Raw genomic sequence first — 8,021 nt, 5'->3', positions numbered from 1 at the left:
AAATATAGTTATTAAAATAAAAAATACTTATTAAGAAGAAAAATGTCTATTAAAGAAAAAAAAATACCAAAAAAAAAAAAAATGGGTCGGTCTAACCCTAGGACAAATGGTGAAAACAAAGCTATACAGACAAAATCTCACACAACAGCACACACATGCACACTCACAAAAAGAAAAAAGGGGAAAATAATAGTATATCTTGCTCCCAAAGTCCACCTCCTCAACTTGGGATATTTCATTGTCTATTCAGGTTTTCCACAGATGCAGGTCACTTCAAGTTGACTGTGGAGCTTTAATCCGCTGCTTCTGAGGCTGCTGGGAGATACCTCCCCCTCTCCTCTTTGTTCGCACAGTTCCTGGGGTTCAGCTTTGGACTTGGCCCCGCCTCTGCATGTAGGTCGTCCGAGGGCGTCTGCCGTTCGCTCAGACAGGACGGGGTTAAAAGAGCAACTGATTCGGGGGCTCTGGCACAGGCCGGGGGGGAGGGAGGGGCATGGATGCGGGGCGAGCCTGCGACGTCAGAGGCCGGCGTGACGCTGCACCGGCCCAAGGCGCACCGTGCATTTTCCCAGGGAAGCTGTCCCTGGATCCCAGGACCCCGGCAGTGGCGGGCTGCACAGGCTCCCAGGAGGGGCGGTGTGGAGAGTTACCTGTGCTCGCACACAGGCCTCTTGGTGGCGGCAGTAGCAACCCTAGCGTCCCACACCCGTCTCTGTTGTCCGTGCCGACAGCCGCAGCTCGCGCCCGTTTCTGGAGCTCCTTTACGCGGTGCCCTTAATCCCCTCTCCTCGCGCCCCAGGAAGCAAAGAGGCAAGAAAAAGTCTCTTGTCTCTTCGGTAGCTCCACACCCATTTCTGGAGCTCCTTTAAGCGGTGCACTTAAACCCCTCTTCTCGCGCACCAGGAGGCAAAGAGGGAAGAAAAGGTCTCTTGCCTCTTCGGCAGCTCCAGACTTCAACTGGACTCCCCCACCCCCGGCTAGCCGTGGTGCACTAACCCCTTCAGGCTGTTTTCACTCTGCCAACTCCAGACCTTTCCCTGGGATCCGACTGAAGCCCGACTCTCAGCTCCCAGCCCCGCCCGCCCTGGCAGGTGAGCAGACAAGCCTCTCGGGCTGGTGAGTGCTGGTCGGCACCAATCCTCTGCGGGAATCTCTCTGTTTGCCCTCCACACCCTGTTGCTGCACTCTCCTCCGCGGCTCCGAAGCTTCCTGCCTCCACCACCTGCAGTCTCCACCCACGAAGGGGCTTCTAGTGTGTGGGAACTTTTCCTCCTTCACGGCTCCCTCCCACTGGTACAGGTCCCCTCCCTATTCTTTGTCTCTGTTTATTCTTTTTTCTTTTGCCCTATCCAGGTACGTGGGGAGTTTCTTGCCTTTTGGGAGGTCTGAGGTCTTCTGCCAGCGTTCGGTGTGTGTTCTATAGTAGAAGTTCCACGTGTAGATGTATTTCTGATGTATTTTAGTTTGCACAGCAAAGTGGAAACTCCAGGGCTCAAATCCAGGACAGTCTGACTATAGAGCCCGCTTCAACCAAGCGGCGGCCGCGGGCGGGTCTGAGACCCCGGCCGGTAGGGGCACTGGGGATGGTGGGGGTCGGTCCAGGCCCGGCAGGGCCCCGTGGTGTCGACTAGGGCTGGGGGCTGTTGCCACAGCTGCTGGAGGCGGGTCGCCTTCTGGATGTCCGAGAGCCGGTCCTCCTGCCCCGCAGTGGAGTGAAAGCTGTGGAGGTCTTTGTCCGCCCTGCGCCCCGCCGTGGTCTTGCACTCCTCGGCCACTGCCTGGCCGGAAACTGGGGCCCTGGGACGCGTCACCTTGGAAGGGTCGGCACAGTCGGTATCGGACCGGCCTGTCTCGTGGGCCGAGAGGCTGAGGATAGGGGTTATGGTGACCAGGGAGTGGGCGCTGTCCAGCTCACCGACCTGCAGGGCCTGGGGGTCCGGCACAGCCTCACAGGAGCCGCCGGCACCTCTGTCCTTGGACAGGGTCTTCCGGAGGCGCAGGCTGGAAAAGACCGAAGCCCTGGACTACTGATAGTTACTTTTAAAAAGTGTGAAATTAATAAATGATTTTGAGTTATTCTCTCAAATCAGAATGCTCCATTTTTGTATATTCAAATATCCTTATGCTAATTATGGTAGAAAGAGTGTTATGAACAATAATATAGTTGACTCTTGAACAATGCAAGGGTTAAGGACACTGACTCCTGTGCAGTAGAAAATCTGTTTATAACTTTACAGTCAGCCTTCTACATCCAGGTTCCACACCCACTGATTCAACCAATCATGGATAGTGTAGTACTCTAGTATTTATTAAAGAAATCCATGTGCAGATGGACCTGTGCAGTTCAAACTCCTGTTGTTCAAGCGTCAACTGTAATGAATTTCCTACTTCTTTGAATTATCCATGATGTGCATTTTCTTTAAACCTTAATTAGTGAACTAGCTTCAGAATATCCTTATTTTTCTCCAGCTAAGAAAAATTTACACTCTATTTTAGAACTAATACATTTCTTGAGGTAAATTTATCATTTCTATGTAAGTATCATTTGTAACCTTTAATTTCTATGTGTTTATCATTCTAATTAAGATTGCTATATTCTACTGGGTTATAACAATCATTGTTGTGAATACCAGTAAACTTTCTAGAGTCAAATAGTTTTACTCAAAATTAAAAGTCATAACCTCAGTATTAGTTTTATTGAATATTCACTTTATAATAATTAGTTAAGTTTTCCCTTTATTTATTTGCTTTTCTAAATGTATTATATTTCACAATTTAAAGTTTTTCAGAACTAGTATTACTGAAAGCATAGGAAGGTATCAAAATAATTATATTTATAACCTTAAACAAAGGTTGGACAAAATATTCTTTTTTAAAATTTAAAAGCATTGAAGAGCTACAGAGGCAGAGATGGATCCTTGGACCAAAAGCAAAGAGAAGAAAAAAATCTAGAAAGATAAGCCTGGCATTTGGACCACTTTCCTCCAGAGACTAAGAAGCTAAACTAGACTTAAAATAGCCTTGTGAATTCGAGAAGATAAAAACTGAAATGTTGAGTCTGGCAAGGAGAGGGAGGTCTTGGCAAATGCCCAGATTTAAGACTGGTACCCCCAAAGGCTGCAGCTATAGAGTTAGGGTAAGCTAAAATAGCCCAGTCCTTACAAGGACTGAAGCTCAATTTGAATCATTTCAATTCTTGTTGGGATTAAGGGGATCTGGTGTTGCTATTTGCCAGAAACAAATATAAATCTTATTTGGGATGGAAATAACTACCTTAGGCATCAAATTATCTCTATAATTTTTCAAAAACAACAAATGGCACTGAATTTAAAAGACCAGGCACACAGAGACAAAAGCATGTGTTTGAAACCAAAAAACAAACAAAAAAAAAACAACAATAGACAATATAACAGATTCACAGACTATCCAGATAGTAAAATTTCAGACACAGACTAAAGTACAAATAATAACAATATATGACAATAATAGCACAAAGTACAGGAAGAGTATATATCAAAGTATTATTTAGAAGGTTCTTACATTACAGAGAAATACTGTAATATTAATTTAAAATAGAGTGTAGTAAATTTAAAACATATTGAAATAATTGGAATAACTACTGAAAATAAAAGAGGGTAAAAATTCAAAGGAGGTAAAAAACTTGATTTGGGGAAAACTACTATTGTTTTAATAAAGAACCTTGAAAGTATTAATTGGAGGGTGGATGTTATAAAACACTAACAGTTCAAAAAAGAGTTTATGAACTGCATGTCTGCAGTGCGAGTTACAGTAAATTAACATCTACATAGATGATATTTTAGAAACAAAGAAAGTGGCCTCTAGTGGAGAAATTAGCTATGAGACTCTATGAAAATTTATGTTGAATTTTAAATCTGTCTGAATTTAGGCAATAGTTCTACACATAGGGATTCAAAAAAGGAAATAGTTTTTAAAAAAATAGACACTAATGGGGACTTTCCTGGTGGTCCAATGTTTAGGACTCTGCACTTCCAAATCAGGGGGGGTGTGAGTTCCATCCTTGATCAGGGAATTAAGATCCCACATGCCACATGGTACGGCCAAAAAAAAAAAAAAAAAAAAGATAGATACTAATGTCAGCATTTTCATAATAAAAGTAATTAAATAATCAAAAATAAGAATTTGTTACCTAAATTATAATATATGCAATGAACTAAATATGATGCAGTGAAATAATTATATTATAGAAGTATATTTGACTGAGAGATATGGTCATCATTTAGTTTACAGTGACAAAATGGTTACAATATTATATTTTATATATATGTATTGTAATAAGTGATTATCTCTTATTCATAGATTTATGTACAGTGTGTATTTTTTTCTCTTTTGAATCCACATTTTCTATTCCTTCTACAATGAACACACAGTATTTAAATCAAAATTTTAAAAAATAAAACAATAGTTAGCTCAGATGGTGTTATGCTGTAGGATTCAAGATGAGTTATGCTTTTTGTTTCTAGGATTCATACAGTAAAGGAATATTTTAAAATAACATTTAAAGATAATGTAAAAAACACAAAATAATTTGGATTAAATATTCAGTGACACAAAAGCAATGCTCATTAGCATTACATTATTAAGACTTTAATTAGAGATGAAATTTTATTTAATGAATACTACTTTTCTCTCTATCCATACAATTTTGGTATTAAAAAGAAATATATCAGAAATAAATGCATGGTGTAGAGGGAAGTGATATAAAAAAGAATATACAATACTTAAATTCTTATAGGAAAATAAACGTATTTCTGTTCAGAGTTCATAAATGCTATTAGTTAAACTGTATAAAGTAATTGGAATCGCCATTTTCTCAATGTGCACTTGAACTCAATATTTTATAAACATTGCCTTATTTAATTCTTATAACAACTTTACAGGTGGATATTTTTCTTCCTACTTTATACAAGAGGAGAATAAATGTCAGAGAGGTTAATTAACCTGAGAAATGTCACATAGACAGTGAATGGCAAAACCAACAAGCAGACCTGTATTTATCTGATTCCAAGTCTTCTGATCATTTCACTATGCTTCCTCATGTAACTGATTTTCTCCTTGGAACACTGTTACAGTTAGATTTTACATTCCTGAACAAGAGATATAACTTTTATATAAATAACCCAAAGCAGCACTAATTAACTATAAATTCAATATCAGTATATTGTACCAAAAAATATCTGTTATTTATATGGAACCCATTGTTAATTTGAATATAGTTGTATTTAAATTATATACAACCCCAGGTCACATTTTTTCTTAATACATTCAAATTTATGGTATTATATCCCACTCTACAAGGTCTTTATTTTTGCTCTATTCAAAGGCTACACTAACAAAGATGTAACATTGGAAATTAAGAATATAAGAAACATTGCAGAATTCAGGTTTTATGAAAATAAAATGACATAGATATATCTTGTGTTACTTGTTATATAAATATAATTAAAATCACTTACTAAACATCTCTTAAATTAAATGTAAGGCCTCTGATCAGTGGGAGCTAAAATCTAGTAAATAAACATGTTGTATGTGGTCGTAACATTTGTAGAACCTCAACTTCAGTCTTGGAGGTAGGATTTTGTCCCAGAGCTATAGCAGCAACACAGGAAGGAGGATCTACTCGTACCCTGGATACAGTCAAAAAGTGTTTATTTTTGTTCCTGTGTTTCTCACAGCATGACCTGGTGACCATCTACACCACTATCACCTGCACTTTAACAAAGTTCATATTAAGGAACCATACTCCAGAACTGTCACCCATACAAGCTCCTGAAAGTTAAAGAATGCTGGCCTTGATTTACCTCTGTGTTTGTTTCAAAAGCACCTGGTATCTGACAGAGATGTTTTGCTGCTATGCTTTAGGAGACATGCAGTAGTCAACTGCCCCGAACTGGCTCTGACTTGACCACAGGAACACACCTGCACAGATGAGACCTGGAGGTGTCCAAAAGTTACCTTTGCTACATTACCATGCTAAGATCTCCACCCAAAGTGGTGATGATGGGAGGGACTTCTGCTCTGCTAGACAATTCGTGCACTTTGCAAAGAAGCATGGAAGACGACTGCACATGCCCCATCTGCCCCCAGATACCCGTGGAAATCTCTACCCCTTTCCTAGAGCCCTGACGACATGCCTACTTCCTAACCCTTAAAATTCCATTACTCGCCTCCCTTCAGGGAGAAGATGTTTTTAGAGCACAAGCTCTCCCTTCTCCATTCCTTAGTCAATGAATAAAGTTTCTGTTCTGCTATATTGAACCTGGTTTCATTTGATTGGCTTTTGTGACTCAGGGCAAAGGATCCATTGAGGGGTCATCTCCCATTGGGGATAAGTAATAGAACTCATAGAATCTCTGAAGCCCATAAAGCTGCAAATTTCAAAAGCTAAAAACTCCTCAGGTTATCCTCAGATCTCTAAAAGGTAATAGTATGGCTCTGAGAATAGCATTCTTTCTGAAGAAACCAAGGGGAATGTTCTGTCCATGAATGCAACGAACGATGATCAAAACTCCCAAGGAAACTTATATTTCAATGTTTTGGACTTTGAAGAAACTATATCAAATACTTAAATTCATTTTTTGTTTAGCAAACAAACAAAAAAACCCTCTTTCTTGGGACATAAAATATTTCTTATCTCAAGAAAAGTAACAAAAAAGGCCAAGATACAGCAAATAAATCCCTATTCTAGTGTTGCTTTCCTAAATCAACTAATAACTACTCTCCTGAGATGTGCTAAGAGCCAATGTTTTTTCTGACAAACCAAATGTAAAATGAGTATGTACACTTCACAGTGATACAATGTGGAATAATGAATTCCTGTTAACACTTGCTTCTCAATTTCTGTATTTTTTTATTCTCTCATAACCTGTATTTGCCTGATTGCTGCTGTATGTTTCATGCACTCTCATAGAATAGTGCTTCTAGGTCCTTAAACTGTGGTAAGGCTGCAGATGCCACTCATGCCAGGGCATCTGTACCTTTCATTGTGTTTGATGACATAGAATTTGTCATTAAACTTTCAAAATAGTTCCCCAGGGTAATTCCCTTCATGGGAATTATTCACTTCATGGTTTTGATGGTTTCTTGACTGAGCGAGAACATTTCAAGTTTCTATGGATGAGGTGTGTACAAGAACCTCTCTTTAACTGACACCAAATTTCTGAGTGTGATATTAGTGGAACAAAGTTCCATTTTCTTTTCTACTAGATCAAGGGTCAGCAAAGTATAGCCTATAGGCCAAATCTGGCCAGTCACCTGTCTTTGTAAATAAAGTTACATTAGAACACAGCCACAATTATTCACTACCTATTGTGAATTTCTGCTTTCACAGGATAATGGTAGAGTTGAGCAGTTGTGACACCATAAAATATTCATTACCTGGCCCTTTACATGTGTTCTTTGATGTATGTCAAAGATCTACTATTTCCTCCAATCTGAAGTCTCACCACTTTCACAAGAGTGGACAATCCCCAACTGATACTGAGAAGATGGCCAAGTGCCTGTTAAACTCACCAAGACCATCAAAAATCTCCTTTAAAACATTTACTTCCGCTACACAGGTTCATGGATTCAAATATTTTCTCATAGCAGCTTTGATGACTGAGTCCCATAGATGGCTAAATACATTCTCTGAGCTCCAAATGTTCATCTATGGAAGTCCAGAGGCCAAAGGCAGAGAGTAGTCCAGCCTGGAGCTCAGATGCCCAGGTAACCCCTCCATTTATCACTGACTTGGGCATGCCACACCAGGAGCCAACCTCACTGCAAGGCTCATCATCCACCCAGCCTGAGGGTATAAAGATGCTGGTATAGATATTTATGTTTTACTGCCTTCTTTTTCCCCATTTAAAATTTTCCTATAGCAAGCACAGCTATTCAAGTCATCACTCTGTATTAGTCAGTTTTCATTAAGTTATTCTGCAGTAAGAAAGAACTCCTAAATCTTAGCACTTACTAAAACAAAGATTAACTTCTTGCTTATG

At 39.8% G+C, this 8,021-nt stretch overlaps 1 pseudogene; it reads right to left on the bottom strand.

Annotated features, from left to right (window-relative positions):
• Positions 1 to 1,526: 1,526 nt before the first annotated feature.
• Positions 1,527 to 7,687, bottom strand: LOC131743786 (uncharacterized; annotated as a pseudogene).
• Between the last annotated feature and the right edge of the window lie 334 nt (positions 7,688 to 8,021).

This window comes from Kogia breviceps, chromosome 17, assembly GCF_026419965.1.
Source record: "Kogia breviceps isolate mKogBre1 chromosome 17, mKogBre1 haplotype 1, whole genome shotgun sequence".
NCBI classification, from domain to species: domain Eukaryota; kingdom Metazoa; phylum Chordata; class Mammalia; order Artiodactyla; family Physeteridae; genus Kogia; species Kogia breviceps.
Note: the sequence above shows the minus strand (reverse complement) of the source record. Positions and strands in the feature narration are given on the sequence as shown.